Raw genomic sequence first — 13,163 nt, 5'->3', positions numbered from 1 at the left:
AGAGTGTGTGGGAATGGAGATTTTGTAATATCCTTCCCCCAGGAGTGGAGAGGGAATGGGGATTTTGCAGTATCCTTCCCCTGGAGTGAGGTGGGAACAGAGGTGGGTTGCTCCTGGTTTTACTACCGGTTCGCTTCGCTCATGGGCCAGACAATTTACAGTTAACTGTGGATGCACATGCATTACTAAACAACATGCCGGCAATGGCAGCATCAGCGGCAACCAGGGAACCAGTTTGCGGGCATGGCCAGCCTGGAGTGCTGCTGGTTCTGTTACTCAGGCCAGAATACCACTACCAATTCGGCCACACCGGGCCGCACCAGGAGCAACTCACCTCTAGGTGGGAATGGAGATTTTGCAGTATCCTTCTCCTGCCATGCCCACCAAGCCACGCCCACAGAACCGGTAGTAAAAAAAAATTTGTATTTCACCACTGGGGGTGGCTAGTCAGACCGTTGACATCTGTATGATTAGTTTGCTAAACCGTGTTTCTTCTTGACTGTAAAACTAAGGGCTGTAAAACGTGGAGGCATAACTTGTGTTCATCAAATATCCTCAACGCTTTGAACTTCCCCACCGATTTAAGGAGAGTCCTATTAAGAAGTAGTCCATCCTTCTTGTGCAAGTTTAAAATTCAGAACATCTTAACAAGACAAGAAGCAACAGATGGAAATGGATCAAGGAGAGATCCAACCTAGAACTAAGGACAAATTTTCTGGAAGTTAGAACAAGTAATCAGTCGAATGGCTTCCCTCCAGAAGTTGTGAATGCTCAAACACTGGAAACTTCTAAGGAAAGACTGGACACTCATTTGTCTGAATGGTACAAGGAATGGTATAAGGGTCTCCTGCTTGAGCAAGGGGCTGGACCAGAAGACCTCCAAGCTCCCTCTATTATTCTGGTCTGGCCTGGCCTAAGAGTCAGCATCTTGACATTCCCAGAAATATTTGCCTATATGTAATATATAGACACTACCAGATATTAATATATCTGGGGGAATCAAAGTTACTTTCATCTACCGTTATAGAAAGATTAGAAGCACAGCAAACCTAGTTATAAATTTAGACGAACATCGTGTTCTAGCAACGCCTGACTTGATCAAGGTAGATTTTCACACAGCCTTAGGCATGTACAGATTAAGGCATCCCTGGGGCCACAGATCAGATTGGGAAGCAATGAAACATTTAAGAAAAATGGTCATACCAAACCATTACCATGCCATTGGCAAGAAAACCACCCCTATGGATTTATGAGAGTCAACAAGTTGTCTGAACAGAGACTTTTGAAATTTGCAAAAAAATAAATAAAAAAATCTGGTCTCCTTGCTTGGAAAGTCGAATGAGCACATCCTGCTGTGGGAAGCCCCCCCCCCCCCAGTGGTGGGTTTCAAAATTTTTTGGAACCTACTCTGTGGGTGTGGCCTCCTTTGTGGGAGTGGCTTGCCGTCCATGTGACCTGGTGGGAGTGGCTTGCCTGGCATGTGTTCTCTCTCTCTCTCTCTCTCTCTCTCTCTCTCTCTCTCTCTCCTTCCTTTTGTCAATCTGTCCCTTTTTTCTTTTTTCTTTCATCTCTCTCTCACACTCTTTTTCTTTCTTTTTTCTTTATTTATTTCTTCCTTTCTTTCTCTTTCTCTCTCTCTCTTTGTCAGTCTGTCTGTTTGTCTGTGTGTGTGGGGGGGCAGTGGTGGGTTTCAAAAAAATTTGGAACCTCTTCTGTAGGTGTGGCCTGCTTTCTGGGTCCATTGGTGGAACCTCTTCTAACCGGTTTGGTAGATTTGACGAACCGGTTCTACTGTACAGGTGCGAACTGGTAGGAACCCACCTCTGCCCCCCTCCCACCGCCATGAACTATTTTGGGAAATATTAAAAAGGCAAGATATTACATTTCCCTAAAGGAGAAATGGAGAAGCATGCTCTTGCAAACAGAAAGCAGTCCTTGCCTTTTCTTAATAGCCCACATGTTCTATTACACTGCGAGCTACACAGAGCTTGTAGGTCTGCACATATTCTCCCCTTATTAGAGAGATTGCGAGGGAGGGCAGACCATTTTTACCTAGGCTTTCTCCTCCAGGACACTAACCGGGTTACCACGTATGCAGTGGCAAAGTTCTGTGTTGCTGCAATGTCCATAAGAAAAAAAAATGGCTACAGAAGTATAGTACCATCTTGTACCAATTATCTGGACATACCTCTAATGATCTTTGGACCATTATGTTATTATCCACTTTTAATGTCAATATTTTTTAATTATATTTTTAAAAAATCCCCATTTCCTGCCGATCAGCTGGGACTCAGGAGACAGGCGAATAGATCAGGGGCGGGGCCAGCCAGAGGTGTGTATTTGCCGGTTCTCTGAACTACTCAAAATTTCCGCTACCGGTTCTCCAGAACCTGTGAGAACCTGCTGAATTTCACCCCTACATCACTACTGTTGTCAGTCACCCAACTGGAAACAATCAAAGAAGAGGCTGGTAGGACAGGGCAAGAGAGACAAAGTAGGTCAAAAACAATTGGGATTTTCCAATGTTGTTTTGAAATATATGCAATCTCCCTTAAAGCTGTGTGAATATTTGCAAGGACAGTTTGCAACATCCAGTGTGTTTTTGAGATAAGTGGAATGGTAGGTGGTGGTGGAGCAGAATATTAATGAGTAAAGGAGGCGCCCTTGTCTATTTCTTGGCTTCGTGTCATCTGACTGTAATCCAGGATTAAAGTTCCCTTGGAGGTCGAATTAACGCTTAAAGCCTAATTCAGTTCAACACTCTTCTGCAATCCCAATGAGAAGGATATTTGCACAATGCCAGAAAATGACAAAGAACGTCCCCTTTCTCAATCTAGGACAACGTTTCTTCAGATCAGCTGCAGTGATGAGATCCCACAACTCCTGTTGCATTCCAGCACCTGCCAACTATGCTGGGACATACCCTGCCTGCTGGCAACTAGCATGCCTCCAGGTCTCCCTGATGTTTTTCCAGATACAGCAGCTCTTTACTACCGCAGCAATACACAGGCACATGGTTCCTATAAAGGGAGTTGTCAGGTGTGCAAAGCATCCCCAAAGGGCAATTTTGAAAAGTCCACTGATACGGGCAAAACCACTTTTCCTGAGAGCCTTAAAAAAAAAAAAAAGCTCATGTTGTTGCTTCAGAAATATATTTTCCCCCTTTCTTTATTTTTTTTCTTTTCATGATGACAGTGGTGAGGCTCTGCCTCCCCTGCCTCCCCTGACTGCATGTCACTGATAGATGATAGATAGATAATTTATAGGCTTCTCACCTCGTATATATCTATAACAATATATCTATATCTCTTGGCTACCTTTCTTTTTTTTAAAAAAAAATCATCCTTCCCTTCCCCACTATCCTGTCAGAGCTGAAGAAGCTTCTTGGATCAGAAGTTAAACCTCTTCAAAAGAAAAAAAAACAAGAAAGTCCAGTTGCCTCCTGAAAAAAGCACTTTCGGAACAACCGTGACCTGGATGATGACTGAGAATCTCTACAGACTTTTAGCTATACAATTTGGGATGAACACCCTTGGAATGGTGTCGGTGGGAGTAGGAATGGATTTCCAGAGGAAAAAATTGCAGACTACAGGAACCATTTGCACCACTTAGGTGACCCTGAAGACACAGATGAACCTCCAAGTGGCCTCAACGACCCTCTAAAAGGATGCAAATGACCAGCTGTCTGCAAGGAATATAAATCCTTCCATTCCTCCACTATCCTGTCAGAGCTGAAGAAGCTTCTTGTATGAGAAGCGAAAGGTCTTCAAAAGAAAAAAAAACAAGAAAGTCCATAGTCCTGAAAAAAGCACCTTTGGGACAACCACGACCTGGATGACTGAGAATCTCTATAGACATTCCCATGGTTGCTCACTTGGTCAGGGAGCATCTGGGTTTTTCATCACTTCCTTCCACTTCCAGGCTCAATGACAATTCGCCATGGCCAACTCGCCACAGTGTCAAGGTTCCGACAGATGCCCTAATTAACTCTTGAGTCTTGAGTCAAATTTCAAGAGAAAACCAGTTATTTATTAGGAGGAGCAAGTCGGCATCTACTCGCGTGAGGTCAACTCTGCTGCATGTAATTTTTGGATCAACTTTAACCCTGTTTTCCCCCCCCCTCCTCTCAGTCTGTGTCATAAATCACATTCTCCAACGAGGCACTCATAGAAATGCTGTAGAAATCCACGCCTCATAAGCCAGCTTTGGTAAACTGAGATGGAAGAAGGTTTGCATGGAATGTGCTCCCCACCCCCTTGCTGCCCAACTCACTAAGCATATTTAGTCTGCTCTCAAGTTGCCCATGGCGAATTGTCATTGAGTTGCCCATGGCAACTCGAGAGCACACTAGATATACTTAGTGAGTTGACACACAGCCTACTCACCTACTGACAACCCGCTGCAACCCCGGGGACAACTCGCTGCAGGACAAGAGTTACGATGATATCAAAGAAACTGTGGAAGAGAATATCAATGGAATGGAATGTGAACGGCAAAAATTAAAATATTTTTTTTTAAAAAAATAATTGAATAGAATTGTTAAATTTTCCCGCTGCAAGTTGGCTGTGGCATGTTGGTCCTGCGGCAAGTTGGCCATGGTGAGTTGGCCACCGCGAGTTAGCTGTGGCAAGCTGTCCCATTCTGCAGGTTCCATGGGTCAGCTATGCTGAGAACTTCCTAGCCAGACTTCCCTCCAAACTTCTGCTTTAATTATCTGCCCCCCAAGCTCACTCACCTATATAGACATCACAGTGAAAAACCTCTGGAACTTGGATGGTCTCCCAAGAAGTCTCTCTTGACTGGAGCAGAGAGGAATTGCCAGGATCTGGTTGGCACTTAATATAGTGCCCTGATTCCTTAATAGTTTATTAATCTGCCATCCCTCTAGCCCTCCTCATTAAGCTGATTGACCAAATGCCATAGTTGCCTTGGAGTGAAACCAGAGCAGGTGGGTGGATGTTGAATCAGGGAGTTCCAATGCTACAAATCTGGACATAAACCCACACGTTTCTTTGGCTTAGAGCAGAGATGATTCTCCAAGGGACTTATGACATCAAAGCCAAAGCAACGTGGAAATAATACAAGGCAAGATTAATGTTAGCTGTTGATGAAACGAATGAGATCCAAGAGATTACTAAAACGAATGAGAATGGATTGACTGATTGTGTTCCATCAAATAATCAGGAAGCAAACAGGTACATCTGATCTACGAGAATCTGTCCCTAAACCGATCATTCAGATAGCCATAGGTATAGCAATACTGCATCCCCCCCCCCCCAAATTATGTCTGGGTCTTATAAGACGGTTGCTTTGAGAGAGGGGTCAAAGAGGCCATCTATGTCAAAATTGAACAGCCCTCTCTCAACGGAGGGGGAGGGATAAGAAATAATCTATCAGGCCTGCAGCCATCTTTTCTTTTTGAGTCTTTGGCCTGCCACACACTCTATTATTCTGCTATGAATTTTCTATTGTGGGAAAATAGGAGGGGGGATTGTATGGAGTTAGATACGATGTAGCCATAACAAAATTCTTTCTAGAAAGCCAAGGTCATCCTTTGTCTTGGCACCTCTGCACCGGACCGGAATTGCATGGGTGGAACTGCCAATAAGGCAGTGGGAGATTGGACCATGTGATGGACTTGTGGGTGTGGGGACAAGATCTTGAAACTTCATCTAGGTGGGGAAAACCAGGAAGCTTTTCGGGTTTTCCAAGATGTGCCAACATGGCTCTCTTAATAAATTGGAACTTTGAACAATACTTTGCCTAGATAGATAGATAGATAGATAGATAGATAGATAGATAGATAGATAGATAGATAGATAGATAGATAGATAGATAGATAGCTCTATCTTTCTTTCTTTCTTTCTCTCTCTTTCTCTCCTTCCTTTTGTCTCTCTGTCCCTTTTTCCTTTTTTTCTTTCATCTCTCTTTCACTTTTTCTTTCTTTTTTTCTTCATTTCTTCCTTCCTTCCTTCCTTCCTTCCTTTCTCTTTCTCTTTCTCTCTCTGCGTGAGTGTGTGTGTGTGTATGTGTGTGTGTGTATGTGTGTGTGTGTCAGCGGTGGGTTTCAAAAAATTTTGGAACCTCTTCTGTAGGTGTGGCCTGCTTTCCGAGTCCACTGGTGGAACCTCTTCTAACCGGTTCGGTAGATTTGACAAACCGGTTCTACCAAATAGGTACAAACTGGTAGAAACCCACCTCTGGCCAGCTACATTGTTTGCATTGTCAATAGCCAGCTGATCCCACTCTCCCTTGCGCTGATGAGGTTGCCTAGCGTGATAACAAGATGTCTGTAAGAAAACAACCAGGTTTAGAGAGCAACGAGAACTTAGAAGGACTGATTAAATTACATGGTTTTGCCTATAGGTTTTGTCTAAAACTGATACCATACAAGCATATTCCACATTGCCCCTTTTTCTACACTCGGCTATTTTAGGCAAAACAAGCTGGTCCTTAAGTTCGATAAATCAAGAATTTTAGTTTTTGCTAAAAGACCAAGCCAATTACTCATGGAAATTGGAAGGATATAGTTTGGAACAGGTTAGAACATTTAGATACTTTGGTGTGGTTTTCCACTTGCTAGGGACATGGAAGTCACACCTGGATCAATTTGTCCATTTTAATAGATTTGTATGCCGCCCAATCCCGAAGGACTGCGGGAGGCTTACATAAAAGCAGTTTAAAGATATTAAAAAAGATTAAAAACACAAGCTAGAACGACTTAAAAACAAAACACAACATGGACTCAGTTTTAATGGGGCTGAGATTCAATCAAGATCAATAGCCCCAGGCCTGCCGGAACAGCCAGGTCTTAACAGACTTACGGAAAGCCAAGAGAGTGGGGAGGGTCCGGATCTCAGGGGGTAGATCATTCCAAAGGGCCGGGACAGCAATAGAGAAGGCTCTCCCCCAAGGAACCGCCAGACGGCACTGCGTAGCCAACGGTACCCAAAGAAGGCCCGCCCTGTGCGATCTTATTGGGCGCTGGGAGGTATGTTGCAGGAGGCGGTCACAGAGATATCCAGGTCCTAGGCCATGTAGGGCTTTAAAGGTGATAACCAGCACCTTGAAGCGTGTCCAGACACCGATAGGAAGCCAGTGCAGCTCACGGAGGATAGGTGTAACATGGGTGTACCTAGGTACACCCAGTATCGCTCGCGCGGCTGCATTCTGGACCAATTGTAGTCTCCGAACACTCTTCAGGGGCAGCCCCATGTAGAGCGCATTACAGTAGTCAAGCCTTGAGGTGACGAGGGCATGAGTGATCATTTGGAGTGCCTCCCGGTCCAGGTAGGGCCGCAACTGGTGCACTGGGCGAACCTGGGCAAAAGCTCCCCTGGTCACAGCTGACAAATGATGTTGTAATGTCAGCTGTGGGTCCAGGAGAACACCCAAATTGCGGGCCCGCTCTGAGGGGTGTAAGATTTAACCCCCCAGGTTTAAAGGTGGAATATCTGGACTAGTTTTATCACACATTGCAAGTAGCCATTAGGTCCTCTAATGCAGTGTTTTTCAACCTTTTTTGTGCAAAGGCACACTTTTTTCATGAAAAAAATCACGAGGCACACCACCATTAGAAAATGTTAAAAAAATTTAACTCTGTGCCTATATTGACTATAGGCGGGTGTTTTTCCCACGGCACACCTTACACTATGTCGCGGCACACTAGTGTGCCACGGCACAGTGGTTGAAAAACACTGCTCTAATGCAATCAAACATTTCTTTTATACAGGTGGAGGTCAGTTAGTTACCTGCTGCCTTAAAACTTTTTGAGGCCAGAACATTGGCACAAATTCTTTATGGGGCACAAACAGGAATCCTTGCAAAGAGAGACTCACTAGAAACCATACAAACTAAATTCCTGGAGCCATCCTAGCTGCACCCAAGAGAACTCCAAATGCCCAGTTAAGAAATGAGGCAGGCATGCCTCAAATTCAGGTAAGACCCTGGAAGATGATGATCATTTATTGGCTTAAAATGCATTTCTTTCCAGAGAGACTGTTTCTACTAGTGTTGACTATCCCCCTGGAAACAGGCAATTGATCACAAGCTGGGCTCTTATGAGCTCTCACCATTATTCTTAATGTCCCTAGGCTTTGAGCAAGCAAAGCGAGTAGTAATTAGTAGAATGAGGGACATGGAGTTCCAGGGACGTGCAGTCACTAGAGGCAAGGGAGGCGGAGCCTCCCCAGTCTCCTGAGAGAAAGCAAAGAGTTGTAAATATTTTTTTTAATGAATTAAAGCCAGGATAGTTGCTACCAGATTTCAAGTCACAGTGGCTTGGTGTCTGCTCTCAGTGTCAACTAGGAGGAGGCCAGAGAACTCGGGGCCTCTTTTGCTTAAGGAATTTTTCGCCTTTTAAAAGTTAAGGCGGAGTTAAAAAGCAAAAGATTTAATATGCAAAAGAGGGACTGATTCTCCCACCTCCTGATCTGGGAGCAGCGAATCATGTCTTGCACTTGAGCGACTGCGCAAGTGCAAGGGTGATTCTGGAGAGGTTTTTCTTTCACCAGCCACCATTTCTTCTGCAGCCAGCCCAGCACCGAGCGGGGAGGACGAGGAGGAGAAGAGCGGTGAGCCCTTGTGGCTGGCTGCGGAGGGACTCACCGCTCTTCTCCTCCCAGCCAGCCAGCCAGCCACCCCCACCCGACCTGCTCCCTGCCTGGCCGGCCAGCTGGCACAAAGACAAACAGCTCTTCTCCTCCCAGCCAGCCACCCACCCACCCCCACCTGACCTGCTCCCTGCCTGGCCGGCCAGCCGGCACAAAGACAAACCGCTCTTCTCCTCCCAGCCAGCCAGCCACCCACCCCCACCCGACCTGCTCCCTGCCTGGCCGGCCAGCCGGCACAAAGACAAACTGCTCTTCTCCTCCCAGCCAGCCAGCCAGCCACCCCCACCCAACCTGCTCCCTGCCTGGCCGGCCAGCTGGCACAAAGACAAACCGCTCTTCTCCTCCCAGCCAGCCAGCCAGCCAGCCAGCCAGCCACCCCCACCCAACCTGCTCCCTGCCTGGCCGGCCAGCCGGCACAAAGACAAACCGCTCTTCTCCTCCCAGCCAGCCAGCCAGCCACCCCCACCCAACCTGCTCCCTGCCTGGCCGGCCAGCCGGCACAAAGACAAACCGCTCTTCTCCTCCCAGCCAGCCAGCCACCCGACCTGCTCCCAAGAATGTCAGCGGGGACGGAGGAGGCGGGAGGCGAGGCGGCAGAGCGCGGCAGCGGCGAGAAGCAACACCCCCGCCGCTGTGTCCGACAGGCATCTCGCGCTTATGTCCATCATAAACGAGAGACGCCTGTCAGACACAGCGGCGGGGACGTTGCTGCTCGCCGCTGCCGCGCTCTTGCCTCACCAACGGTATCCCTCACCGCACGTCACTGTGGAGTTCCAAGAAGAACTAAATAGGTTGCCTCTCCACAGTAGGGACAGAATCAAACAGGGTGTGTGGGAATCGGCAAGATATCTAAATGACCTGATCTCCCCAAAACAAAGAATAGATTTCTTCAGAGCCAGATTTAACCTTCTTCCTTCAGCACTCCTCCAGGGCAGGTATAAGAGAACACCTACAGCAGAACGGGTTTGTATATGTGGTAAAGGAGAAGTGGAAGATAATTCGCATGTTCTATTACACTGCGAGCTACACAGAGCTTGTAGGTCTGCACATATTCTCCCCTTATTAGAGAGATTGCCAGGGAGGGCAGACCATTTTTATCTAGGCTTCCTCCTCCAGGACACTAACCCGGTTACCACGTATGCAGTGGCAAAGTTCTGTGCTGTTGCAATGTCCATAAGAAAAAAAATTGGCTACAGAAGTATAGTACCATCTTGTACCAATTATCTAGACATACCTCTAACAATCTTTGGACCATTATGTTGTTATCCACTTTTAATGTCAATACTTTCTAATTATATTTTAATGTTAGTATTTTTTAATATAGTGTAAAAACATGTGTATTGCTGGTCTTTGACCATAATAAAGATTTTACTTACTTACTCTCATAATGGTAAAAATCTTTACCATCTGCCAAAGGCTACGTAAAAGGTGGTTCCCAGGCTGTTAGGTACACACCGACTGCAAACTCCCCTATTTAAAAATACCCATTTTCTTCCTAAATCATAGTAAAGTTACTAGAAAGCGAATCAGAAAGTCTGCCCTCTTAATAAACCCGGGTGTGTATATCAGTTCTAAGTTGACAGGGGTTCAATAGTTGGAATTTTTATAACCCCCCCCCCCATCCCATCCATCTCAATAAATCTTGTTAAAGAAAATTGGGGGGGGGGGAACCTGTCTAACCCTTTAAGACAAATCATAGATCTAATCTGATCAAAACAATATTGCATTTCAAAAAGAGTAAGATTGCAAAGGTTCATACTGCGTTTTTTTTAAAATATTGAGATCATACGCCGGCACGGGTGAGATCATACGCCGACACGGGATTAAGTACCATCAATACGCAGACGATACACAGTTGTATCTGTCTGCCCCGTGCCAACTCAGTGAAGCAGTAGAAGTGATGTGCCAGTGCCTGGAGGCTGTTAGGGTCTGGATGGGAGCAAACAAGTTGGCACTCAATCCAGACAAGACCAAGTGGCTTCTGATGTTCCCTCCCAAAGATTGGCCAATTATTCCATCTCTCAGGCTGGGGGGGTGAAATTATACGCCCCTCAGAGAGGGTTCACAATTTGGGAGTCCTCCTGGATCCCCAGCTGACTTTAGAACACCATTTGTCGGCTGTGACCAGGGGGACCTTTGCCCAGGTTCGCCTGGTGCACCAATTGCAACCCTACCTGGATCGGGAGGCTCTTCAGACAGTCACTCACGCCCTTGTGACCTCAAGACTGGATTATTGTAATGCGCTCTACATGGGGCTGCCCTTGAAGAGTGTTTGAAGACTCCAGTTAGTCCAGAACGCAGCCGCGCGAGCAATTGTGGGTGCACCCAGGTACACCCACGTCACACCTATCCTCCGCGAGCTGCACTGGCTACCCATTAGTCTCTGAATCTGCTTCAAGGTGCTGGTCGCTACCTATAAAGCCCTACATGGCATCGAACCTGGGTACCTGAGAGACCGCCTCCTGCCGATTACCTCTCTCAGACCGATTAGATCTCACAGGTTAGGTCTCCTCCGGATTCCATCTGCCAGCCAATGTCGGCTGGCGACCCCCTGGGGGAGAGCCTTCTCTGTTGCATCTCCAGCCCTCTGGAATGATCTCCCTGTCGAGATCCGGACCCTTACGACCCTCCCGGCCTTCCGCAAAGCCATCAAGTTCTGGCTGCTCCAGCAGGCCGGGGGGCCTGTGAAATATCCAGCCCCACGGAAATTGTGAATGTTGTGGTTTTGTTTTTAAAGTGTTGTTTTGTCTAGTTTTCCCCCTTTCCCTTGTCTATTGTGAGCCGCCCGGAGTCCTTCGGGAGTGGGCGGCATACAAGACAAATCAAATCAAATCAATATTTCCAAGCTGATTCTTAAATTACAACTTGTCAGAAGAAAGCAACGCAATAAAGTTGTAGCCTTCATTTGTTGTCCTCAGATGACAGTACCTCTTCGGGGGGAAAGGGCGGCATATAAATGTAATAAACTGAACTGAACTGAACTCTTTATCCAGAACCATGACCCACAATGAAGAATTGCTTCTGCTAAGCTGTTTGGAAATGTAGGATAATCTGTGATCTGAAACTGTGAGCCAATATGTATATACCTCACAGTTAAGACATCACATATTTCAGGAGATAAGTGGAGATAAATAGTATCACATTCCGGTCTAATGTTGAGAAACAGTGTATTAGTGGAAGTAACAATGAACAACCATAGGGAATAATAGAACTGAGGTGGCGCAGTGGTTAGGGTGCAGTACTGCAGCCACTTCAAATGACTGCTAGTTCGGCAGCTCGACGGTTCAAATCTCACCGGCTCAGGGTTGACTCAGTCTTCCATCCTTCCGAGGTGGGTAAAATGAGGACCCAGATTGTGGGGGCAATATGCTGACTCTGTAAACCGCTTAGAGAGGGCTGAAAGCCCTATGAAGCGGTATATAAGTCTGACTGCTATTGCTATTGCAATAATATTGTCTTCAATGGGATATTCAACTGCCATTTCCTGGATACTTTGTTGTGTGTTGAAGAAAGTTAGTACTCAGCCCTTTTAGAAGAATGAAATTCTTCTCAATAGTAGTAACTGTGAGAGGGATCTTGGAGTCCTAGTGGACAACCATTTAAATAGGAGCCAGCCGTGTGCAGCAGCTGCCAAAAAAGCCAACACAGTTCTAGGCTGCATAAACAGAGGGATAGAATCAAGATCACGTGAAGTGTTGATACCACTTTATAAGGCCTTGGGAAGGCCACACTTGGAATCCTGCATTCAGTTTTGGTTGCCATGATGTAGAAAAGATGTGGAGACCCTAGAAAGATTGCAGAGAAGAGCAACAAAGAGGATTAGGGGACTGGAGGCTAAAAGATATGAAGAACGGTTGCGGGAACTGGATATGTCTAATTTAATAAAAAGAAGGACTAGGGAACACTGATAGCAGTGTTCCAATATCTCAGGGGTTGCCACAAAGAAACGGGAGTCGAGCTATTCTCCAAAGCACCTGAGAGTAGAACAAGAAGCAATGGGTGGAAACTAATCAAGGAGAGAAGCAACTTAGAACTGAGGAGCAATTCCCTGGCAGTTGGAACAATTAATCAGTGGAACAACTTGCCTCCAGAAGTTGTGAATGTCCCAAAACTGGAAGTCTTTAAGAAGAAATTGGATAACAATTTGTCTGAAATGGTGAAGAGTTTCCTGCCTAGGCAGGGGGTTGGACTAGAAGATCTTCAAGGTCCCTTCCAACTCTGTTATTTTGAAAAATCTATCTATAATGGCCACAAAGACTCAACAAAATGTGATAGCAGTTAATCACTCAATCAGTCATTATGTCAGCCAATTCATCAATCAACCAATTCAGAAATCTGGCTGGAGTGCAACTAATGTCAGCTACAGATAATATGATTTAAGGTCACCAGGAAAAGTTTTCTTATCATTGATTTCCAGTGCATTCAAGTCTGTGTCTATTCCTAGCAAGCTTGATTCCTGGATCAATTGGTACGAGACTGCCCCCTAATGGACATTATGGAGTTGATATCTTGGAGCTTCACGTGAATCTTAAACCTTCATCTGTAGAGTCC

Source organism: Thamnophis elegans, chromosome 7, assembly GCF_009769535.1.
Source record: "Thamnophis elegans isolate rThaEle1 chromosome 7, rThaEle1.pri, whole genome shotgun sequence".
NCBI classification, from domain to species: domain Eukaryota; kingdom Metazoa; phylum Chordata; class Lepidosauria; order Squamata; family Colubridae; genus Thamnophis; species Thamnophis elegans.
The sequence above is the reverse complement of the archived record's forward strand: the minus strand, read 5'-3'. Positions refer to the sequence as shown.